This window comes from Phragmites australis, chromosome 17 (assembly GCF_958298935.1).
Source record: "Phragmites australis chromosome 17, lpPhrAust1.1, whole genome shotgun sequence".
Lineage (NCBI taxonomy): Eukaryota > Viridiplantae > Streptophyta > Magnoliopsida > Poales > Poaceae > Phragmites > Phragmites australis.
This window is the reverse complement of record NC_084937.1, coordinates 16,450,194-16,477,152: the sequence shown is the minus strand read 5'-3', so window position 1 is coordinate 16,477,152 and position 26,959 is coordinate 16,450,194. Positions and strand designations below refer to the sequence as shown.

The window sequence follows — 26,959 nt, the reverse complement described above, 5'->3', positions numbered from 1 at the left end:
AGGGCAAGGCGACGTCCGACGTCGACTACAACCCGGAGGACGGGCCCGAGGCGTACAGCAATGCGACCGTCCACAACCGCCTTAGTGAGTACACATCGATGGCAAGGGAGGTCCATGGGCCAGAGTACGATCCGAGCACCAAGGACCTTGATGGAGAAGTCGTCATGAGGGTGGGAGGAGGCAAGAAGCATGGGCGATACTGGATTGGCGACGGCGCAATCGACTCGGCCGCTACTCCCAGTCTCTCCCAGATTCGAGCAAGCAGCACGAGCACGAGCCCGGCCATACGACCTCGGAAGGACACTTCACACCACCGGGTGGAGGCACTCGAGGTTATTCCTGGTTTATTCGTCGTTCATTGGTTTTTTCATACCTTTCCTTTGCATTATTGTAACATTAGGGTGAATATATTGTAGGCCCAGCTGGAACAAGAGAGGAGGATACGGGAGCAAATGCAGGTGACGATGGAGGCCGAGCAGCGGAGGATGGTGGAGATTCTTCAGTACATGCAAAGTATTGGCGCCGCTACGGGTGTAGCTCCGCCACCTTCGCTATTCGCTCCACCTCCACCTCCTCACTATTCTACTCCTGTGAGTATAAATGTTTTAGTTTGTATGTTCATGCTTACGGTCAAACCTAGTGGAGTATGAAAGTTTTATTCATGTATGGTATATATTTATCTTGTCTCACACATGCAATCTCTTCTCCTTTGTGCAGAATCAATCGGCGGCATCGAACGATCCTCATGCTTCAGCGAATCATTCACCAAATCAGTTTCATTGACCATCTTGGTGATGATACTTGTGGTTGTTAATGGTACTTCTATTTGCAATTATGGTTGTAGATGATGGAGCACTTGGATTACTTGTGAACTTATTTGTGATATATTGTGAGACATGTGACGTTTGTGATATATATGTGGTGTTGGTGATATATATGTGCTGTTGATGATATATATGTGATGTCGGTGATGTTTGTTATATATATATCTGTTTGTTTGGATGGGATGTCAAAAAAAAATAAAAAAGGCTGTTTTCAGTCACTTTGCCGAGTGCAAAGGCCATTGCAGTCGGCAAACATCACAGATTTGCCGAGAGCCACGGTCCAGGCACTCGGCAAAGATGGCCTATTTGCCGAGTGTCCTCCCGGTGGCACTCGGCACAGACGCCACCTTTGCCGAGTGTTTGATTCACTGGCGCTCGGCAAAGCGGAGACCTTTGCCGAGTGTCAGATTAGCACTCGGCAAAGCCTTTGCCAAGTGCCCGATAAAGTGCACTCGGCAAAGAGGTCTTTGCCGACAAACTGTTTACCGAGCGCCCTTTGCCGAGTGTAGCACTCGGCAAAGCCTTTGCCGAGTGTATATCGTCCTTTGCCGAGTGCCTGAGGCACTCGGCAAAGAAGCTGTCTCCGGTAGTGATAGTAGGAGAATTAAGGTCTAACCTAGGCGCCATTGATTTTGGCCATCTACAGCTATGGTATTTATATGAAGAGAGAAGAGCAGAGAGGGAGTAGCTAGTTTCTGAAATTTCAATGAATCTTCCAAATTTTCCTTCCCTCCATATCTCACTCAATCTGCCAAGTTTTCGATTGATTCATTGCAACTAGCCATTTATGATTGGTGAGGAAGATAGTGGGCTCTAAACTTCACAGCAAATGGCCATGCATGGGCCATGCAGGCAGCGACTAAGCTTACGAGCAAAACGATGGAGCTGAGGAGCAAAGCACGGGCGTGCAGCTGGAGCAATGTGCGGGTGCGTTGCTGCAGCAAAATGCGGGCTTAGGGCTGGAAAGAAACGCGGGCGCCAGGCAGCAGAAAAGCGCTGGAGCGGGCCTACAGCGAAACGCGCAAAACGCTTGCACAGGGTTGGAAAGAAACGCGGGCACGGGGCAAGCAGAAAAGCGGCATGGGGCTGCAGCGATGCGCGGGCGTGGGATGGAGGGAAGCGCGAGCACGGGACTGGAGCAAGGCGATGCAGCTCTTCATCCAAAGCGCACCGGTTAAATTAATCTCCGTTTAATTAGGGGTAAATAAGGAATAAAATCTCCCACTCACCATAGCCTTGGTCTCCGTGAAAAAAACTGCACGCCCTATATTATGGAATGAAGGTAGTAGTGATTTCAAGATTTGGCATGGTTGCTAAGCAAGTTGAACGCAACATTTCCATCATATGTTCCAGAATTGGGGTACATAATAATCCGCCATGACAAAATCTACTCAGTGCCTAGGTTGGCGTTTGTTCTACCACTCTGACAGTGTAATAAATAACTTTTCACTTTCTACCCTGAAGTCGAGCTATAAAGAGATCTCATCTCACCAGGCGAGCTTCCAGCCTTCCACAGCATTTCCATGTTAGCATGATATGAAGGTGGGATCACCCAAATCTGTCAGCTCTGTCAGACAACCCTTGTCAGCTTGTCATTGCCACGTGAGGTAACATTCTTCGCGACCTCGACGATCTCCTCCATTTGGCTGTCCACGAGTTCATTCAACTGCTGCTCCTGGGTCATGAGATCTTCTGGCTCAACTGTCTGGTCATCTGCGTCCCCACCCTCCTGCGTCCAGACCACAGCAAAGCATGCCTCCTAGTGGAAACTACTTATTGGCATCTGCACGAGACGCTTCCCATTGGTTCCAGTGGCACCGCCGAGTATTTCACCATTGATGCGGTCATATATGCAGGCCCTGAAGTTGTCCAAGCTCTTATGGTCCTCAAAATCAAGGTTTAAATAAATCAGAATTTCCCAGCACCGCAGGAACTGTTTCTTGTTGATCAGCTTCTGCCGGACAATCTCGGCCAGGTCAGCTGGTGGAACCATCCTCAAGCTGCGAGTTCTTTTAGACACGTTGGTCTCCTTCGGAGACGAGACCATAGCACCGAGAACGTGCTTGACTGGTTCAAACGTGAGGAGGCGAAGGCAGTTATCGACGACCTTATGTCCGTATGTACTGCAGGTAATCAGAAGGGTCTTCTATGGTTAAATCATATTTCTTTAGATAATGGAAAACCAGTTTTCGGCCTTTGAACCGTACGGTGCACACAACCTAGTGCATTGTTACAATTGTTTTTGAAAATACAAGCAGGAAAATAAAGTATATGACATGAGAGTGGAGATATCATCCATCGTAAATTCTGGAATTAAATCGCCATCTTTCTTAGCAAATATCACCATTGCCACGACGCCCAATTTTTGGCATGCTTTGTGCACACATTCCCTCTCCTCCTGGGTCGGTAGCAAACTCCAATGTCGCAGGCAGAGTGTCCCTCTAAATAGTGCCTGCAAAAAAATATGATTGTTTTTTTTTCCAAAAGTGATATCATTAGTTCATTACAGTATAGCTATATCACCCAACATAAAGCTGCTATACCTACAAAGATTTGATTCTTCTTTTTCGCCCCATATCCCTAAGCGAATCAACCATCATGTTGGTAATATTTGTAGGTGTACTTATATCGAGAGCTATCTTCATAATACACCAAACTGGTTTAGCAAACTGGCAATCAAAGAACAAGTGTTGTATATTTTTGTTTTTATTACAGAAGAAGCATTTGATATTCCCGTTATAATTGTGTTTGACTAATAAGTTATCTTTAGTTAGGATAATCCCTCTCTATAAATACCAAAGAAAGATCTTTATCTTCAATGGGAGTTTTAGATGCCATATGAATTTTCTATGGAAGGAAATTCCTTTGTTCATCATATGTTGGTACATAGATCGGATCAAGAATTGTCCGTTCAGTCGTAGGTTCCATTTGAAGGCATCTCGCTCTTGAGATAGATGTATATTTACTTGGTCACTAGGCTATGCCATGCAACCAGTCTATCTCCTATAATCGGTCGGCAAAAAGATACATGAAGGGGTATAATGTTCATAACTTGTGCCACAGTTGCATTTTTTATCTCACAATGTGAAATAGTGATGGTACTGTTTGCTAAGTGGAGCACCATTTATCCAATTGTATGTCCAAAATCTTATCTGGGTGACATTCTGTATTTGGAATGTACCCCATTTTCTTGTTTGACATTCATTAGTCCTAACCAGAAATGTGCACTTGTATCAAGGCCCTTTACTCCCAAGGTATCTGTTAGTTAATAGCTTTTGTCAGACTCAGTCCTCATTAAGTAGCTTAAAAAGCCATTTGCCCAGAAGGCATATATTTTGGGTTGAGAGATCAATCCCTAAGCCCCCTTGGTCTTTGGGGTTAGCACATAGTTTTCTACTTTGTAAGTCTATATTTCCGCCTTTGTTCATCATACTGCCAATAGAACATAGATCTTATTTGATGCAGTCTTTTGATCACTCCTCTAGGCATTTCGAAGAATGACATCATCAACATCAGTAAGCTATTCATAACGGAGTTGATCAAAATTAATCTACCCCCTAGTGACATTCGTTTACCTTTCCAATTGTTCGATCTCTTCTCAAACTATTCTTTAACTTTCTTCCGGTCGCTATTTCATAGTTTGCAATGATGCATGGGGATGCTAGATAACTAAATGGGTATGAGCCACCTTCACAAACAAAAAGTTGTGTGTATTGGTCTTTAAACATCTTTGTTTTCCCATAGCAGAAGATTTTACTCTTGTGAAAGTTGATCTTAAATCCAAAGAGTTGTTCAAAGACACATAATAGGAGCTTCATATTTTTTGCCCGATCCAAGTCATGATTCATGAAGATGATGGTGTTGTCTGCATATTGCAAAATGCATAGGCCTTCGCCCACCAAATGTGGTACAATTCCCAAATTTTGACCATCCTCTTTAGCTCTTGCAATTAATATAGCTAGCATATCAGCCACTATGTTGCAGAGGATGGGGGGGGGGGGGCAGTCGATCTCGCTGTCGTAATCCTTTATGCATTTGAAAATATGGGCCAATATCGTCATTCATTTTAATTCCCACACTGCCTCCGGATACAAAATTATGCATCCATTTGCACCACTGTTATGAGAATCCTTTCATCTTCAAAGAGTGTTGTAGGAAGCGTCATCTTACTTTATCATAGTCCTTCTCAAAATCAATATTCAAGATTACCACATTTAGATTTTTCTTATGTAGTTCATGAACAGTCTCATTAAGGATTATAACACGTTTCATTATATTGCGACCAAGCATGAATGCTATTGTGTAGGGCATGCCACATTTTCAGCTACTATTCCAATTCTATTAGTAGCATCTTTGGTGAATATTTTAAAGCTGATATTTAGTAGGCATATTGGCTGATATTCTTGTATTTTTGAGGCACTATATACCTTTGGTACAAGAGTAATGACCCCAAAATTAAGACTAAAAAGTGGTAATGAACCTTAGTGGAACACATGGAACATGGCCATCATATCTACCTTTATGGCCTCCTAGAAGACTTAATAAAATTCTATTGAAAGCCATTTGGAAGATTGCATGCCTAACCTCATCCTCCTCAAAAGGTGCAGTCAATAAGGCATTTTCTTGTTCACTCACTTGAGGTACATCATCCATGAGGGATTCAACCATTGAGAAGTGATTTTCTACCAGTTGACCAAAGAGTCCATTGTAGTATTTAGTAATGTATTTCTTGAGCTCATTGTCTCCTATTATGGTACCCTCCTCTTGCTCTAGCTTATATATTCGTTGTTTCCTGTATTTTCCATTTGCCACAAGGTCAAAATATTTTGCATTGTTACCCTCCTCTTGCTCTAGCTTATATATTCGTTATTTCTTGTATTTTCCATTTGCCACAAGATAGAAATATTTTGCATTGTTATCTCTTTCTATTAGTTCTTTCACTTTGGCTCAATGGTACCATTTGAATTCCTATTCTCTTAAAATCTAAGCTAATCTCTCATTGAGATAGCATTTTGAGCCCAATTTCATCATTTGTTAACTCAATATATTCAACTTCCACTACTATAGAAATGAGCTTCATTATCGGCTCTAAAACCATCTTCACTACCAATTTTGGAGTCAGTAGTGGGTAACGAGCACTACTACAAAACCCCCTTTCATTGTCGGCTCTAAAACACCCTTCACTGTCGATCCTGGATTATCACTACCAACCCCCGGGGACCGACAGTAAAGGTGTTATCACTACCGGCTGAAGGTTGAAGGCTTCATGATGAGCCCATGGCTCCTTCAAATACGATCAATACTATTAATATTCATCAAATCATATATGGTCCAATTACAAGAGCACGTGCGTGACAAATAAACCACCAGGTGAACTCGTTCCTTAATGTTCATGCTTCCTTGGATGGATCACTACTAAATTCTTGTGATATTTTATTCCTTGGGAACGTGAAAGAAGCACCACAAACTTACCCGGACGTCATTCCTCGAAGGCCAAGTCTACTCGGACTCGAGGCTGAGTTCTAGTCATGGTCGAAGATGTGGTCATGGTCAAAGTCATGGTCGTGATCGTAGTCAAGTCTCAGGATAGCACGTCAATAAAACGGGCATAACTCTCTCATACGAAGTCCGTTTAGCTGATCTTGGATATTCTGGAAAGCCTACGATGAGCCCTTTCCAATGGATATGAGCTCGACAAAATATTCTTTACAGTGTAGACACCGTAAAAGAAATAAGGTGTTGTGTCACCGTTTTGGACCCTATCGGGGTCGGAGTCCAGGTTGTGCATGCCTCTTTCCACGGCTGCACAATCCTAGGTTGACCTCCTCACGTCCCCTATAAATATACAGTAGCCGCCATAGTTTAGGCTTAGGTTTAGCTTGGATTATTCTATTTTAGATAGTTTCACCGTTTATCGGTTTGTTGAATCCCAACTCGAGTACTTCATTGGTAATTAACAATATTTAGATTGCATCTACCTATTTTTGCTTGTGTTCTCAATTCGCTTGAAGGAAAAGCCTTCCTGGTGAGTTCAACCGCATCTTGGCACGGTTGATAACCACAGAGTAGTGATGTAGTAGTTGCGAGTGTTCTCGATCTGTCCTGGTCAGAGCCTTAGGATTATCAACGTTGAAACTCTATCAATCAACTTATCATATTACCTTCGGGCAAATGCGCATCAAGTGGTATCAGAGCCTCGGTTACCCGTTAGGTAATCTCAGTTATCCCATTTGTTTCGTCGAGTTCCATTACCTAGAGTTCAAAAAAAGATTTAGATCTTAATTTTCCGCTGTCCAAACCACTTTGTTCCCTTCGCAATTTTGTTTTCAATTTTCACGTTGTTGAGTTTGAGTCCATCATCAGTGTCTTTATTGCTGGTTGAGTCATCGTGATCTAGTTTCTACCATCGAGTCTTTGTTAATTTAGTCATCGAGTAACTCGGCTTGCCCTAGTCTGCTATAGCCGAGTTTGTGTCCCTGCTCGGGGTCCCGACCAGTCGATCCGACCACCCACTTGGGGTCCCGACCAGTCGATCCGACCACCCACTCGGGGTCCCGACCAGTCCATCCACTCGGGGTCTCGACCAGTCACTCCGATCACCCACTCTGGGTCCCGACCAGTCACTCCGACCACCCACTTGGGGTGCAACCAAGTACTCTGACAACCCACTCGAGTCCGACCACCTAGTCGTCGTGACCACCTAGTCAGATTCGCCCACCTTCTTGGATCTGGCCACCTAGTCGAAGTAGCCCACCTTCTTGGATTCGACCACCATAACTAAAACAGAGGCCAAAGTTCAGAGAGAGAGAGTTTTTATTACCTTTATACCCCTACTCTCCGAAAAAAGTTTCTGACCCACGTACCTCACTGGTCTTAGAAAATGCAGTAGAAGAGTTTTAAGTTTGTGTCACATTCGCAAAAAAAAGTAAATAAAGCAAGAAACAAAGAGTGAAAAAAAGAGCGAGAATTAAAAAGAAAAAATATATCAGGTTTGCAATGCACATTTTGTTCCATTGTGCTTGTGTCCGTTATAGTTTTCGGCTTGCTTGAGCTAGTTCTAGAAAGATGTTCGGGCCACAACTGTGACGAGTACTGTGGATTTTTATTCAGTTTTGCTAATATGATTTCAATTATTGCTATTCCTTGCTACGTACTAAATATTGCCTGTCCAAGCTACACCTTCTCTCGATCAGAACAATTTCTCCCCTTGTAACTACCTCACTCGCACCCGATAAGGTATTACGAACCAGCCACTGGTTGTGCCAACTGCTGTGATTGGTAAGAACACTTGCAAGAGAGTCGTAATACGCTTGAGAGTGTGACTCCACTTCACTTTCCAGCACTTGTTATCTTCTGTCTGCTATTAACCATGGCAGGTGAAACATCGGATGCGAAAGAGTGTGTTTTGAGGGAAGAACTCATAATGTTGTTGGATGATTATCGACAAGCTATTAATGACGACATCGATAAAAGCTTGCGAAGACAAATACTACATTGCAACGACTTAATGACAGTATTGTCATGCTCAATACACGCTTTAATCGAGTGGTTAATCGGCCACCAAACCATAAGCATGTAGATCCTCATGGCGTGGCCCATGAGCAAGAGGAGTCTGTCGCAGATGATGATATTTTGAGGCAAGAACAAGACGCCTTTGATGCACGACAACGAAATCGATTGAACTTCAACTGTCAAAGTATGAGAGGTAATAATTTTCAGCAACATAACCCACGTGTTAATGATGATCCATTTGCTAAGGTTAAGTTTACTATACCATCTTTTGCGGGTGCTTATGAGGCTGAAAAGTATTTAGATTGGGAGATCACGGTTAAACAGAAGTTTAGTGCTCATTTGGTTCCTAAAGTGCATAGAGTTAGGCAAGCTACTAGTGAATTTAAAGATTTTACAATTATCTGGTGGAATAGAGTTTGCATCAATGGGTTAGCGCCTACTACATGAAATGCTTTAAAGGTTACTATGCATAACAGATTTGTCCCACCCTCTTTTAAACACGATTTGCGTAAGAAATTACAACACTTAAACCAAGGTGATAGATCCGTAGAAAAATATTATCAGGAGCTACAAATTAGTATGTTCATTATGATATTATTGAGGATGTAGTTGCAATGGCACGCTTTTATGGAGGGTTAAGGTATGAAATTCAGGACACAATTGATTACAAAGAATATGATAGTGTTCCTAGATTGTTCCAACTTGCGTGTTTGGCAGAAAAAGAATTCCAGGGATGACAACAGAGGCCAAGGAGCAATTTTGGAAGTACGATTACTTCAAAATCAACACTTGGACAAGTCAAAATAGCTGCACGTTCAGCTACATGGTCTGCTGCCCCCTACTCGAGTAGGGCGCATTCAGCAGTACTTTTGACACCATCACATGCTCTCGAGGTAAGCAAATCTGTAAGTGTGTAGGGTCCGACCAAGAGCTCTTCTTTGGATGCTTCTACAGGCCGATTGACCGGGATTGTATCCCACCGATGCATGGGAATGAGCCATGTCATAAAGGATTGCCCAACTCAGTGAGCGTATATTGTAACAGAAGACGGTGGATATGTAAGTGCTAGTGATGTTGAGGATGAATATGCTCTTGCAGCTAACCATGTAGGTGACGAGGATGGACGTGAGACGGATATCGACTATGAGGAAGTGTTCGATGCCACTGCCACGGAGGATTATCGGACCCTCATTGTGCAACTAGTGTTAAGCACTCAAATAGAGCAAGCGGAATAGCTACAACGCTACAATTTGTTTCAGATGTTTCTCATAGTCAAGGATTATTGTGTTTGAGCCATTATTGATGGAGAAAGCTGCAACAACTTGTTAAGTTCAGATATGATCAAGAAGCTTGCCTTGTCGACAGGAAATCATCCTCACCCTTATCATATTCAATGGTTCAACAGCAATGGTAAGGTGAAGGTAATGCAAATAGCTAAGGTGCATTTTTCTATTGGTTCATATCATGATTGTGCTGATTTCGATGTAGTTCCCATGCAAGCATGCTCTCTTTTGCTAGGACGACCATGAGAGTTTGATACTGATGCAACACATTATGGTAGAAGTAATAAGTACACTCTTATGCATAAAGAAAAGAAAATAACTTTTCTACCTTTAACCCTTGCTGAAATTGTAAAATGTGAACAAGAGATAGCTGAAAATAAGAGAAAGGAGTTTGAGAATGAATCTGAAAATTAGCAAGTAGCGGAAAAAGTTTTTCCACTCGAAAAGGAGGAAGCAACAATAACTTCTAAGTCCGGTGGAATTAAATTTAAAAGGTGTGTTATGCTTGCCACTCTATCTGACCTTGCTGAAATTTATGGTAATGAGCTACCATGCTATGCTTTGATATGCAAAGAGGTCTTAGTTTCACTCGAGAATATATCTAGCTCTTTGCCTCCTGCTATTGCTAGCCTTTTGCAGGAGTTTGTGGATGTATTTCTAGCTGAGGTACCTAGGGATTACTACCTATTCGAGGGATTAAGCATCAAATTGATTTAATTCCGAGAGCAACTTTGTCAAACCATGCTGCATATAAGACCAACTCGGAAGAGACTAAGGAAATTCAACGACAAGTCCAAGATCTATTGGATCGCGGGTATGGACGAGAAAGCCTTAGTCCTTATGTTGTTCATGTTCTTTTGGTTCCTAAGAAAGACGATAGTTGGTGTATGTGTGTTGATTGTAGAGCCGTCAATAATATTACTATAAGATATCGTCACCTTATCCCCCTAGGTTAGATGATATGCTTGATGAGTTGAGTGATTCTATATTTTTCACTAAAATTGACTTGCGAAGTGGATACCACCAAATTAGGATGAAACTTGGAGATGAATGCAAAACCGCTTTTAAAACAAAGTTTGGCTTGTATGAGTGGTTAGTACTGTCTTTTGGGTTAACTAATGCACCTAGTACTTTCATGTGATTGATGAATCAAGTTTTACGTGCTTTCATTAGAAGATTTGTGGTGGTATATTTTGATGATATCTTGATTTACAACAAGACACAAGAACAACACTTTGATCATTTACGTGCTGTTTTTATGTTTCGAGAGATGCACGTTTGTTGGGTAACCTCGAAAAGTGCACCTTTTGCACAGATCGATTCTCTTTTCTTGTCTATGTTGTTACTCCATAGGGAATAGACGTGGATGAAGCAAAAATTGAAGCCATAAAGAGTTAGCCAACTCCTGAGACTGTAACACAAGTGAGAAGTTTTCATGGTCTTACAGGTTTCTATTGACGATTTGTGCTGGATTTCAGCACCATTGCTGCTCCATTAAATGAGTTGACAAAAAAAGGGATAGTTTTCAAATGGGGATCTGCACAAGAACAAGCATTCAAATTGTTGAAAGAGAAGCTCACCCATGCTCTATTGCTCCAACTCACTGATTTTGGTAAGACCTTTGAACTAGAATGTGATGCTAGTAGCATTCGAATTGAAGCTGTGCTAATTCAAGAAGGTAAATATGTTGCTTGTTTCAACGAGGAATTAAGTGGGTCAAGTCTGAATTATTCTACCTATAATAAGGAATTGTATGCTTTAGTTCGAGTGCTTGAAACTTGGCAACATTATCTTTGGCCCAAAGAATTTGTTATACATTCTAATTGTGAATCGTTGAAACATATTAGGAGTCAAGCTAAACTGAATAAACGACATGCTAAATGGGAAAAAATTATTGAGTCATTTTCATATGTCATAAATCATAAGAAAGGAAAGGACAATGTGATAGCTAATGCACTTTCTAGGCGTTATACCATGTTATCTCAATTGGATCATAAGATTTTTTATTTAGAGGTCATTAAAGAATTATATGCTGCTGATTTAGATTTTAAAGAAGTTATTGAACATTGTAAAGAAGGGAAAACATGGAACAAACATGCGCTGAAGGATGGATTGCTCTATCGTGCTAACAAGCTCTGCATTCCAGGTAGCTCTGTTCGTCTTTTGTTGTTGCAGGAGGTGCAGGAGGAGGATTAATGACACATTTTAGAGCAAAGAAGACTGAAGATGTGCTAGCCGCTCATTTCTTTTGCCCAAAGATGAGATGTGACGTCGAGCGCTACGTGTCACATTGCACCACTTACAATAAAACTAAGTCTCGCTTAAATCCACATGGTCTTTACATGCCTCTTCCTGTTCCTAGTGCACCTTGGGAGGATATTTTCATGTATTTTATTTTAGGATTGCCTAGGACAAAAAGGGGGAGGGATAGCATATTTGTAGTTGTGGATAGATTTTCTAAAATAGCACATTTTATACCTTGTCATAAGAGTGTTGATGCTACAAACATTGTTGATTTGTTTTTCAGGGAAATTGTTCGAGTACTTGGAGTGTATCGTCTCTGATCGTGACACAAAGTTTTTGAGTCGCTTTTGGAGATCAATTTGGAATAAACTGGGGACGAAGCTACTGTTTTCTACTAAGTGTCAAACAAAGGTTGTGAACTGTACATTATCGACCATGTTACGAGCTGTTCTAAAGAAAAATTTGAGGATCTGGGAAGAGTGTTTACTGCATATTGAATTTGCTTACAATAGGTCGGTATACTCCACCACCAAAGTAAGTCTGTTCCAGGTAGTGTATGGATTTAATCCCTATACTCGTATTGATATACTACCTTTGCCTACTTTTGAAAGACTTAATTTAAATGCTAATAAATGTGCTAAATTTATTCTTAAGTTGCATGAAACAACTAAAAAGAATATAGAGAGCATGATTGAAAAGTATATGATTGCTGGAAGTTAAGGTAGGAAGGGAGTAAAATTTGAACCGGGTGATTTAATTTGGTTGCATTTGAGAAAAGATAGGTTCTAGAATTCAGAAAATCAAAGTTGATGTCTAGAGCTAATTGACCATTTAAGATAATTGAGAAAATCAATGACAATGCATACAAATTGGACCTACCTGTAGATTTTGGGGTTAGTCCCACATTTAACATTTCAGATCTGAAGCCCTACTTGGGAGAAGAAGAAGAGCTTGAGTCGAGGATGACTCCAATTCAAGATGGGGAGGATGATGAGCCCATGACTCCTTCAGATACAATCAATACTATTAATATTCCTCAAATCATACGAGGTACAATTACAAGAGCACGTACGCGACAATTAAACCACTAGGTGAACTAGTTTCTTGTTGTTCATGCTTCCTTGGATAGATCATTACTAAATTCTTGTGATTTTTATTGCTTAGGAACATAGGAGAAGCACCACAACCTTATCCAGACATCATCCATTGAAGGCTCAGCTCTCATGGTCGAAGACGTGGTCGTGGTCAAAGTCGTGTTCGTGGTCGGTCGAGTATCAGGACAACACGTCAGTGAAACGGGCATAACTCTCACATACGAAGTCCGTTTTAGACAATCTTGTATATTCTGGAAAGCCTACGACGAGACCTTTCCAATGGATATGAGTTTGACCAAATATTCCTTATAGTGTAGACAGAGTTGAAGGAATAAGGTGCTACATCACTGTTTTGGACCCTGTCGAGTCTTGTAATCGTGTCGGGGTCGGAGTCCAGGTTGTGCACTCCTCTTTCCATGGCTGCACAACCTTAGGTTTACCACCTCATGCCCCCCTATAAATATACAGTAGCCATCATAGTTTAGGCTTAGGTTTAGCTTAGATTATTCTGTGTTAAATAGTTTCGCCGTTTATCGGTTTGTTGAACCCCAACTCGAGTACTTCATTGGTAATTAGCAATATTCAGATTGCATCTACCTGTTCTTGCTTGTGTTCTCGATTCACTTGCAGGAAAAGCTTTCTTGGCGACATCAACTGCGTCTTGGTATGGTTGATAACCACGGAGTAGTGGTATAGTGGTTGCGAGGGTTCTCAATCTGTCCTAGTCGGAGCTTTAGGATTATCAACATCGAAACTCCATCAATCGACTTATGATATTACCTTCGGAAGATCAGACAAACGCGCATCACTTCAGCTGGGGTCAAAAAATTTGAAATTTTTTTTTGTACCCAAGGAACCCCCAAGCCCGCGCAAGTCACAAGTCATAAGTCACGTGATTTTTCACACGAAATATGCATGCGCGCGGATCGTGGCACTTGAACCGAGAACCTCTCACCTCGCGCAATACATCCTTACCATCCCACCATAGAAGTACTAGCGATAGCATTAGCATATATGATCCTTTTGATATCTTCTGTCTGTAACTTCAAATGATTATTTGGATATTTAAATGACTTCAAATGAAAACATTTTCAACTAAAAAGTTATAGATCTCGTCGAGGGCTACAATTTTAGTATAAAGTTTGTCCTCATCAGACTTCGTATGAAAAGTTATGAATTTTTTAAAATAAATTGTCATCCATTATCACTGTCAACTCTAGCTATGAGCCGGAGTGATAATCAAGTTTCACTGTCGGTTCTTTTTGAATGGCCTTTTAGTAGCGGTCCTTGATACAAACCTACAGTGATACTCCATCACTGCCAGCTTGTAACGAACCGGTTGTGATAGGCTGCTATATAAGCCTATTTCTATAGTAGTGGAGCAGTGTAGTCCTGACTATCACTGTCAGCTGAAGCCTTTAGCCAGTAGTGATAACCCTTTCATAGCCGGTCCACAGGCCGGCAGTTATAGTTGGCCCCAAATCGACTTTTTTTTACCTAAAAAAGCGAAAAAATTGGCCCGACCAGGCACCCCCACGCGCGCTTCGTCGCAAGTCACAAGCGTGTGGTTCGTGACACTCGAGCAGGAGACCTTTCAGATCATGTGATACGTCCTTACCATCCCACCATAAAAGTACTTGTTATAACAATAGCATATGCAATTCCTTTGACCTCTTCTGTTTGAAACTTCAAACAATTATTTGGACATCTAAGTGACTTCAAATGAAAAGGTTTTTGTGAGATCATGTGATAAAAAATTGGTTTGATTGATGAAATTGGCAGCACAAAGTGATTTGGCATAATGACATTTGGTTGATGTTCATGAGTTGCTAAGATATGCTTGGATAGCATAATCGGTTTGATCTGTTATCATTAGTTGAGTATGCTTATGTTAGCATGTTGATTTTACTTGGAGTTTGTGTGGTGTTACGTGAACTGATCTTGAATCAAGTCTGGAAGGACTTGTGATCATACTCGATTGTTGTTTGATTCATGTACATGTGTTGCTCGAAGGCGAACGTGATCGATGACGGATCGACGAACTAAGTTCAGGGAGGAATTGAGGTTCGGTGACTAGGTTTATGAGGAACTGAGATCGTGGTGATCGAGGATGTCATGCGAGACGTTCGAGCTGAGAAAACAATGCATATGGAGACAAGGCTTCGCGATGGATGCAGGAGGCACGAGGGAGTTGTGTAGTGGCTGGACTTGATACAAGAGTTAGTGTCGGAGACGGACTCTGAGTTGGTTACGTATATGCATGTGTGCATGGGAGATGTGCATGCATGATTACATAAGAGTAGTTGGCTAATTATATTAATTAGCATATGTTGTTTGTCCTCTTGTGATAAGAGGAGGATAGAGACCAAATTGAATACGACAGGGAGTTGTAGTTCGATTCGGTCACGTTTGTGCGTGTGACTACCCTATAAATAGAGAGGTCTGTTGTATTGAGTAGTAAGCACGCAGAACTCAGCAGAGAGATAGAGAAACGAGAGAGAGAGAGAGAGAGAGAGAGATTTTGGGATTTCATGGAAATCCTTGTTAGATGCTTTGGAGAGCCATCTTGTAAACTCATCTATGCAATGATAATCAAGTTTTTCGTAACTTGATGAGTTGCTGATTCGAAATTTTCTTTCTGTTTATATTTTGCATGCTCGGTTTTGGTTTTCAGTTAATTTCATGTGTCTATGAAGTTTCATCTTGATTTAAACCATCCAAAACCTTGCTAGAATATCTAGTATTTGATTTGAGAAAATTTGAAGTGGATTTGGTTTGTTCTCGAGTAGCTTTTTGTCAACTCTACTAAGTTTTGATCTACTCGATACTGGTTGACACAGTCTGCTTCGACTAGGTATAGCCTTTGATCCAAATATCCGATTTACTCAATACTTGTTGGGTTGGTTTCGTATTTGAATCTAGATTCCGCTGACCAAATTTGAGAGCAATCCGACCAGCAGATCTTTCTCTACATCGTTGTTACTAGAGCTTGTGCATTCTGTTTTGAGTGGAATACCGAGTCTAATCGAGTTTTGTTTTGGGTGAGTTAATCTTTGAATTTGGTTTCCGCAATCATTCACCCCCTCTTATTGGGTATTTTGCGCATATTCAATCCTACTGTAAACTATCATCCATTATCACTGCTGATTCGTAATACGGGCCCAGCAGTGATACCCATTATCATGATCGGTTTGTAACACGGATCTATAGTGATACTTGACGAACTATCACTGCTAGTTCATGGCTAGAACTTATCACAGTCGGTCAGTGGCTTGAGCCGGTAGTGATGATGGAGCTAGGCATCACTACCGGCTCAAGCCATCGGCAGGCAGTGATTCCCCTGAAGATAGATTCTTTCTGTGTGGCTTATGAACTGGCAGTGATGGGCTGGCATATAAGGCCGATTATGTAGTTTTCTTGTCAAAAGCATCATTTTTTATATTAGTATCCTTTTTCTTTGTTATTGTTGCCACTAACATGTTTCGCTCAACCCCTCAAATATTGTCACAGCACTACTATGTTGTGCTGCCATCTTTGCATGGCATTAATTTCCCATTGTTCAGATTGCTAAATCTTAGAAACCATGTCATAGAAACCATTACAGGTAAGCCAACCCATTTCAAATTTGAATTGATTTTGTTTTCCACACTAGGTGGATATGATCTGGTACTCATTAGGAGGGGTGTGTGGTTAGATCTCAATCGATCCCGTGCTTGAATAATGATTTTGGGGTATTTTATTTCCCACTCTGTACTTATGAAAACTCTATCTAGTTTCACAAAGGTTGGTGTATCCTTCTCATTTGCCCATGTATATTGGCGTCTAGATAGATCAATTTCTCTAAGATCCAATGTTTCTATGACAACATTGAAAAGACACGGCCATCTATATTCAAAATGTCCATTACTTTTATCTCTTGGTCCCTTCGTAATATTGAAGTTACCTCCTATTAATATTGGAAGGGATTCATTGCTACACACATTCGCCATTTCAGTCAAAAAGGCCTCTTTATGTATGTGTTGGGCTGGTCCATAAGTCGCATATAGTGCCCACGTAAAGCCATCACCTCTATCCTTTAGTTGTTGGAATGTTGTATAGAAATCCCCTTCAATGATTGATCCGATGTGAAATACATTCATGTTTACTCTGAGGAGAATACCTCTAGATCTACCATAGGGTGGCATAATATGCCACATGATTTCTAGTCCACCACATAAATATTTTAGAAGGGAAAATGTGATGCGACCTATTTCCATGATAGCTATAAAGTCTAAATGACGTTGTTTAACCATATTAGAGATATAATTGTGTTTAGTCAAGCCTCATAGATCTCTGGTATTCCAAAAGATCCCCTTCATTAGAGATTTAATTTTGATGGTGTATTCGGTTTCTTAGATGGGCGACCAACCCTACCCTTGAATTTTCCATATTTGGATTTTTTTTCTTCCTCGGGACAATATTTAGATCGTAACATATCTGATCTAAAACTTCCTTGTTGAGGACCTCTATAGTTTGCATCCAGTGCATCTAAATCATCATTCTGATATCTGAATTGAAGTGTTCAGTGCCGCAATTGTCATATTCTTTTTTATATGTAGAGTTCTTGTGTTTAGGCGGAACCGACATTCTAGCAACTTCTATATTCTCGATGGAAATAACAGAATTAATATCTTATTATTCCTACCCATGATACGCCTATATTTTTAATCTTAGCAGAAATATTCTCAAAGGACATCGGGAGAAAGGATGTATTATACGTACCTTTATCCAGATTGTGTCTTGCCGCCAGTTGTTTAGCCCTTGTCATCACATCAGTATGTATACCAGCCGTGGTAGAAGTGCGCTGACCAGCTGTGCCCTGGTTCAAAATAGTGAATATATCGGTTATGATACAAATGATAATGATCAATTAGATACCTATTGAGGAGAGGTCCCTCCACAAAGGGACACCTCCATGAAGGGACATGAACTTGTCTCTTTATTTTGTATAAATCTAACATGAATGCAATGAAAGAAATGAGAGTTCATTATCTACTCTCTATTCTATTGTCCACTGTCAATTACATTCTATACTGCAATACGTTATCGGCACTTTGTTCTACAACATGGCTAATCGGCCATACTCGATGAAAAGAACCGTGATGGCCTTGTGCAAGAACACCTTGCATTGATCTCGATGATGATCTGGGCGGTCTGATGACAACACATGCTCGCAGGACGCCATCAATCGACGATCTCCCAGCGACAACAATGCACTGGAGACTGCAACCCTCCACCTTGACCTTGTATCGACCGGCAACACCGTCGTCATCATCCTGGACATTGTCTTCGTCTTCTACTGAAGAATCCCAGCGTGACGAATGCAGTGGCTCGCCCGAACAAGTGAGGCATCTTATCTTCATAACCGCAGTAGCAAGCCACACGATGACGCCCACACCCATGGCGCAGCCGTATAGGCTCGAAGTGGCGGATGAGGTGATCACCTCCCAGACCGATACATGAACCTCCAATGGTGCCCATGTACGCCCTCACAGCATGGTGGATGTTCACGGCACCGCAAGCACATCTGCCGGTGTCCTCCGGCGTAGACTCAGTCCACATCACCACCGATGTCGTACTAGCGCCTCAAGGCATTGCGTCCACCAGATCTGAAGACGGTGGCCTCAACAGAAGTGGCAGGCCCCCTTAGGTCAGCCGCGGGATGGGTAGGTCCTGCATGGCGGTGACCACCAGCTCGAGCGGCATCGGCGACCAGCTCTACTAGCGGCCGCAGCATCCGACCGACACAACAGCGGCCACTAGCTCTAACGATGGCCACCCCTCTCCCAACTCCGGTGCAGGGCGCAAGACGCCCGCCGGTGGCTTTTCCCACGCTAGTGGTGGAGACCGGTGTAACCCGATGGCGCACATGGCCCTGATCCAGCACAATTGTCGCCTCTCTAAGGCAGCAAGGCCCAGCCAGGACCTGTCCAACGGTGCTCGTCGGCCTCACGACGGCGATGCTCATCCAGCCACATGGCGGCGGTGCCCGAAGACGACGACCGGTCGACAATCCATGTGGTGGCACCAAAGAGAACCGACACTGTAGAGGGGCAGCGTCGCCAAGGAGATGTGGAGGCCCTGGAGCAGTTTGGGAAAAACTAACCCTAAACCCCCCCCCCACCCACACACATAGCTCTTTTATCTAGAGTTTTTTTATTTTTTTATTTTTTCATTAAAAATTTAAATAAATAGATTCCTCGTGAAAAAAATTGCAAAACTAGACGTCTGCAGCCCACTGAGAGGGCTGCAGCCCTCTGAGAGGGCGGTTAGGCCTGCTTACCGCCCCTTGGGAGGGTGGGTGGCATAACCGCCCCCTCAGAGGGTGGCAAGGCTGCTAACCGCCCTCTCAGTGGAAGGGTAGGGCCTGGGAGGGTGGTTAGCAGCCTAGCCGCCCTCTGAGTGGGCAGTAATGGCATATTTTTTGCTAAAAGTTGCAAAATTTTGTGTATTTTGTCAAAATTTAAAATAGGGAATTTGCAAAAGTTGGAATTAAAAAGGTTGAAGAGTAGTGAAAACGGTATACTGAGGAAGCGATAATTTGGAGTAGGTTACGTAATTTTTGGAGGATAAAAAATCAGTATTTGTGAACAAATTGTATATGTGAAGCACTCGCAGCATATTACGCGGGTATGAGGTTGCGAACAGCGAAAAACATAAGATTAAACATATGGTGGAAAACATTACATGAGACTATAACCACGATGACACGACGAGGAAAAGAATGTGGCATGTACGGTTAGCACAAAGACCTACTTATTAGTGCGCCGCTCCTAATCATAACATGCATTAGGGAGTGGAAATATGTCGGGTAACATTAGATACTCTCTACTGAGTGCATGTAGGATATTTTCCCTTTCGGAGGGCATCGGGACCTGCCACCTTAGCACGACAGGCTCTCTCCCGCTTCCTTGCCCTCTTAGCCTCCCGAGCCTGAGCCACAGTATGGTCGTGCGCCTCCTTCCTCATGCGCTCTTCTTCCTGCCACTTTAGGCGAAGTTTCTCTTGTTGTTGCTCGTACTCCCGACGTGCGTAAGCTTTCCTTCTCCACCTCATGGCCATGTCGACCCACTGCTTCTGTTCCTCATTTTGCTCATTGTCGAGCCATTGAATAAAATCACAGAGCGGTTGAGGGGACTGAACAAATAGAACAAGATGATCGGTTAGTAAAACAGGGTGCGAAATTGGCAAAGATGTGGCTGATATTTGTTTCTATACCGGTGGATACTCATATGTTCCATGTTGAGGCTTGTCATATTAGTAGTTGGCACACATGAAGAAGCGCAGCCCATAGGTGTATGAGATGTCGTGCGACTCGCAAAGCCTGCAACAGTCACCACAGAAGCACATCGGTGGTTCGATACCTTGAGGGATGAAAATCCCCCAATGTTTCTTTGGTGAGCTTGGTGGAGCTGAGGAAGACATTGCACTTGAGAGATCTGAGAAATGAGTGGTGCATCAACGTATGGAGGTTCGGCTATTTATGGTGGGGGAAGGCAGGAGCATTGGATTCCCTCTTGAAGAAAGGAGTGAGTGGAAGGGCTCAGAGGGTGGCAGGAGCATTGGATTACATCTTGAAGAATAGGAAAGTTGTGGCATTGATGATGGATAGGGATTCCATGTGTATTGGTACCTGTGTTGTCATTTATTTTGTGGTAAAAGCTGTCTGGTGTTGTCACTTCTTGTCTAAAGCCTGCGCAAGGAGACATGTGTTGTCATTTCATGGTTAAAGTTGAGCAGTCATATCGTTTGTACAGATCACGCCAGGAAAGCGCTGATGTCGTTTAATGGTTGAAGTTCAGTAGTGTGGTCACTACGTGATTAAAGTTAGACTCCCGACAGAGTTATCGAGTGTTCATTTCGTGTATTAGTAACTTTGTAAGATATACTTTTCTAGGTCTGTCTTGAACAGTTCGTACATGTGTGAGAACGATAGAAAGTAGCGTGTGGTCACGTTGGATTAAGAAATGCAACTAGTGTGCCATCACATTGGAATAAGAAATGCAGTTACGACATGCTAAGTGGACCATAAAGATTACACGTGTCCGAATACGTAAGAGTACATCGCGAATCGAATATGCATATGTAAGTTACAAAAACAAATGTAAAATCCTACTCCTGTCTCCTCCGCTGCCGTCGGCCGTTCCCCCCATTGTGGTCCCGCTGCCGTTGCCGCTGGTTGACCCTCATGTGGCCCCTGGAGTAGGTGAGGGGGTTGGGTGGACCGACCTGCCTGGTAGGCCTAGTAGGGTGCACCGATGTCGAGGCCTCGTCTTGCGTGGGCTATGCCCGAAGTGGAGCACTGGGTACCTGAGACCACTGGAGGACGTCGTAATTTGGTGTGCCCCTGAAGAAGTCCCGAACGTGGTCGTAAGCGGGGTCCGGGCCAGCCTCATCCTCATGACTAGGGTATGAAGACTGTAGGTGTCCATGTGTACTGGCTGGAGGGGCCTACAAACAAATAATTGTATTACATATGAACAATGTGGAAATGAAAGTAGTAGTACAAAATGCACAATTGTACCTGCGCGGTTGCCAGTGCAGCAGAAGATGGCTAGGCAGGCGTGCCGTAGTAGGGCTCGAACGGTGCTGGTGGGATCGGGCGCGGGGCAGCTGAAGACAGGCCGACCTCATCACCGAAATAACCTGTGGACAATATTAGATGTATTACTGAATATATTGAATACGGGGATGTAGTGGCGCCCAGTACCTGTGGGTGGAGGCACAGAGCTCGGTCTACGTGGTCGCGTTGAGGCATGTGTAGGTGCACCTAATATGTGTTTAAAAATCATTGCACCAGTAAGAAACGAATATATTTCAATGCCGTGCGAATTAAAAATTCGTACCTATTTGCTCCGAGCCTACATGACGTGGTAAAAGGGGTCGTGTGGGTGCCGACACCGATGAACGACAGTGCACATCTGACCTCCGGGACGACTCGACGTGGACCCCACTAAACCTGGGAGGCGCTCCAGCTACGTCTGTGGTGGACCGGCATGAGGTAAGCTTCAAGGCCCGTGCGGTCTTATCGAAAACCCGCTTGACGAAGCCTGCGACATCCGACGCACTGAGGTGCACCCCTTGCCTGAGGTAGTCCATGGTACCAGCTGCGTCCCTATGGACATCATAAATGATATCGGCCTGTGGATACAAACAAGAAAAAACTATTTAAATCTACAGTCTTTGTTCCTCGAGTATGGAGTACTGACTTGTAAGTTACACATATCGCTAATGCAGCGTCCTCGTCCCAATGGACCGGGTACGCCTCCGTAGTCGATGCAACGTGGAGCCGGACATACTCTAGGGTGTAGGTGACCCGTGTGCATGTACGTGGAACGTATCACCGTAGGTAGTCGTCGAAGCTCCGCTCGTCGAAGGGTCGCGCCTCCTCCATGACATCCTGAAGTGCTTGGGCCCATGCTGAGACGTATGGGCCCAAGCGATCTGCCCAGAGGTTGCCAGCCGGCTGGCCTTTGCGTGTGTACCTGCAAGTTAACTATGTTAAATATAATTCATAGTAAGACGAATGCTATGAAATATTTAATTCTGCATATGTACTTGTGGATGTGCACGGGAACAATACGAATGTGGACGAGAGGGAATGCCTGGTGGCGGCCAAACTGCCGCATGACGCAGTGCGGTGAGTACTCCTCATTTTTTGCCTTTTTATAGAGGAGGGAGCAAAGGGGGAGGCGGGCGGGTAGCCACCTTACCGCCCCCTCAGAGGGTGGCAAGGAGCCGTACCCGCCCTCTTAGGGGGTGGTAAGGCCTTGGCTCGGGCGGGCACCCTGTAGCCGCCCTCTGAGGGGGCAGTTAGGCCACCCGCCCTCCCAAGGGGCGGTAAGCAGGCTTAACCGCCTTCTCAGAGGGCTGCAGGCGCCTAATTTTGCAATTTTTTCCACGAGGAATCTATTTATTTAAATTTTTAATCGAAAAAATATAAAAATAAAAAAACTCCTTTTATCTAAGCCACTATGGGCCGACTGGGTCCGCATAATAGACCCGATCAAATGGGCTAGAATAGGGCCGAGAGCCCAAAAGAGAGCTTAACGTGCAAGTTTTATATAAAAGTCCTTAGATTTTCTAATATTATGCGTCAGAGCTCATAATTATATAAAAAGCCTCAGTTTCTTATGTATAAGTTCTCAGACTTAACGAGAATTTTGTTATGTTCTGTCAATGTAATATAAAATTGCAATCAAGGCCCTCAGGTCATCAGAAATTGCATGTTATTGTGTATAAGTGCAATCTTTTAGTATTACCTCGGTTAAGTTCTCAGACTTAACGAGAATTTTGTTATGTTCTGTCAATGTAATATAAAATTGCAATCAAGGCCCTCAGGTCATCAGAAATTGCATGTTACTGTGTATAAGTGCAATCTTTTAGTATTACCTCGGTTAAGTTCTCAGACTTAACAAGAATTTTGTTATGTTCTGTCAATGTAATATAAAATTGCAATCAAGGCCCTCAGGTCATCAGAAATTGCATGTTATTGTGTATAAGTGCAATCTTTTAGTATTACCTCGGTAATACTTTAACATTTGATGTGATTGCAATTTCTAACATAATTATTATTGCTTAATTGCAATACAATATTTACATATTTCTGCATTTTTAATACTTATTTAAGCTTCAACTTAAATACTATGTAGATGATTATGCAAAACTTTGTAGTGATTACTTATTACTATATTGGCATAAACACATTGTAGTATAGACTATAACCATGACTGTGACTGTAGTATCATCCACCTTAATTGGATGGTGTCCATGTTATAGCAGTGAATAACTCACCTACTGTTGTGAGGTCTACACCAAATGATGATTACCTTCAACATGTTTTCTAATATTTATATGTATAGAGACTAAGTATTTGGCAGTGACCTCATGTCACCCATTTTCAAAATGGAGACCAATACTTAAGCAGTGAATTTTTCACCTGTCATGAAGGTCTACACCAATAATTATTCAATACTCATATTGAATTTTAATTTTGTATTATTACCTAATATTTAACATGTACAGAGACTATATCTTTGGCAGTGACCATATGTCACCCACTTCCTCGTAAGTGGACTCTGAGACATTAGCAGCGAATTTTTCACCTATCATGTATTGAAGGTTAAGATACAAATATCACTCTTAACATATTTTGATTCACATTTCTGCTTAAATAAATAGCAAAAATCAAGTACAAAATGTTTTTGATAAATATCTTCTATAATATTGGTAAACATAAGGCAGTGAAAGAGTTTATCATCCACTACTGTGAGGGCTACATCATGCTATATATCAACATGATGACTACCTTCAACGTGTATAATCAAAGTTTATAAAAAAAGACTATAATTTGACAGTGATTATCAAATCACATATTCCCTCAGGAATAGAGACCAAAACGACAGCAGCAACTTTGTTGTCTATTCTTTATACAAGGCTACATCTATATTCAAGACACATCTTGAATTTAAATTTTGCACATATTACAACATTTTCATGCTATTTAATTTACTATCATGGTAAATTAATTGAATACATGGTCATTTCATGTAGTACATGGCTCATATTTCTAACAAAGAGTTAAATAAACTCATATTAGATGGTCACAACTATCTAACCAGGGCTATAGACATAAACATCAGTTTAGTGTCCTAAGGTTTCATTATTGCAATAAATGAACCTCAAAATCATGCCTTATATATTTTTAAGGTAGCACCTCCATCTAATATCTGATGGAAGAGGATCCGCATTCTCTTTGGACATTATTCAGAGAGTGCTATGATCAGCAAAATGGTTTTTCTTCTGCTAGAAGTAATACACGAATGATCACTCATCCATTTATAAGACTATAAGTCTGTGGTAGATTTTACCTCCACTGTTCATAAATTATGTTCACAATTGCATTTTTGTGATCAAACCATCTCAGACGCAGATATGACCGAGAAGATTTTATCCACTTTCTTTCTAGTTCACAGGGTATTGCCACAGCAATATCACACTTTGAAGAAATTCAAAGGAAAGTGGAAGCACAATATTAAGCAGATTTTTTATGGATCTAACAAGGGTAATGACATTTTTTAAGAAAAAAATGTTCATAATGACAACTCAAACATTTGTTATAATTATGATTGTACGAATCATCGTACCAAGAAATGTCATACCCCTAAGCATTTAGTTGATCTATACCTCATATTTGTTGGAAAAGGAAAACAAATTCAAGGGGATAAATTTGAAGCTCAAGTTATTCTCAATATGTTTCTCAAGAGCATTACAAAAGCATGATCCAACAGAAGCTAGATGACTTCCTCAATAACGGTAACATACTTGTGGAATTCAATTCCCAAGACATATTTGAGACATCAATTTGTCTCATAAATCCCCAAGAATTGTTATAAGCCAATCTCAATACTACTAAATGTTGTAATTTGATTGTTGTCATTATTTGTACTTCAAAAGATACTATTGATATAAAATCTATATATGAGTTTACTCTGATACAGAATTTATAGGAAACAATCAGATAAAGAAGGAAATTTGTTTAGTGGACAATTGTACTACTAATATAATATTAAGGCGGACAAAGTATTTTCATACTCTTAAAAAGAGGCAATACATTGATTGTCGGTTCCGTCAGAACCACAATCATTCTCCCTATGGGTACTCAAATATTAATCAAGTATACACTTGTGTATCTTGATTCTACACATACCATGTTAAATTACAAAGATATCCATCAAAATGGTTTCCATTGGAAACTCATAATGACAACAATGATGAATATTTGTTCATCACCATAACGGATATAACAAGCAAATTCTTGCGTAAATTCCTTCATTGTTCATCTGAATTGTATCATACATACATCAATCGTGTATCACATGTTGTGCTCAAGATAATTTTTTCAGAATCTTGATTAAATTCAAGACTTGACATGATAGTCATTGGTCATCCTAGTTTAAAGATGAAAAGAAAATTTATCAGAAATTCTAGTGGTCACAACATCAACGTTGCAAAATTTTTCACAATCCTCATATTTTGAGTGCACTGTATGTGCCATAGGGAAATTAATTTTAAGGTCATTTACCTTAAAATTAAATATGATCCACTCAATTTCCTTGAACGCATTTAAGAAAATATATTTGATCATATTCAGCCATTATATGAATTATTAAGGTACTTTATGGTGCTCATAGATGCATCTACAAATTTATTGCTCAAATTATCAAATTATGAGCAAATTATCCTAAACACATGATAAAATCCATTCAATGGATAATACCGTTGAGTTCAATTCATAGGCCTTTAATGATTATTGTATGGTTTTAAGCACTAATTTGGAGTATTAAGTACCTTATGTATACACACTCAAAATGGTCAAGCTAAATCTCTCATCAAGATAATTAAATTAATTGCATGACCATTATTCTAGAATTGCAATTCTTCAATCTCATGTTGGAAATCATGCGGTCTTACACACCATAGATTTAATTTAAATAAGACCAACTACATATTATACGGCTTCCCCATTGCAATTAAGTATGTGGAAATCAAATAAGCAATTCCTATCTGCAATAATTCGGTTATATTCTATATGTACCAATATTACCACCTCAGCGTACATCAATGGGCCCTCATAGGAAATTAGGGAACTATATGAGGCATGTTTTACATCAATCATAAATACCTCAAGCCCTAACAAGGGATTTATTCACAGCCTAGTACGCTGATAAGGACAATTTCCATGCATTAGGGGGAGATCGAAAGTACCACAAAAAATGCTAGAAAATATATTGGAATACCACATGCATCCAGTCCTTAGATATGGACATTAAGTCCATAGATCCACATACTAAAGAATCTGAACATGAAGTTCAAAGATTCATAAATTTGCAACATATTGCAAATAATCTGTCATATGTATTTACTAACAACAAAGGTGTACTAAATCATATCCCCACACTCA

At 41.5% G+C, this 26,959-nt stretch overlaps 1 pseudogene; it reads right to left on the bottom strand.

Moving 5' to 3' along the window:
- Positions 1-2,394: 2,394 nt before the first annotated feature.
- Positions 2,395-26,959, bottom strand: part of LOC133896918 (probable histone acetyltransferase type B catalytic subunit) — a 98,316-nt pseudogene continuing 73,751 nt past the window's right edge.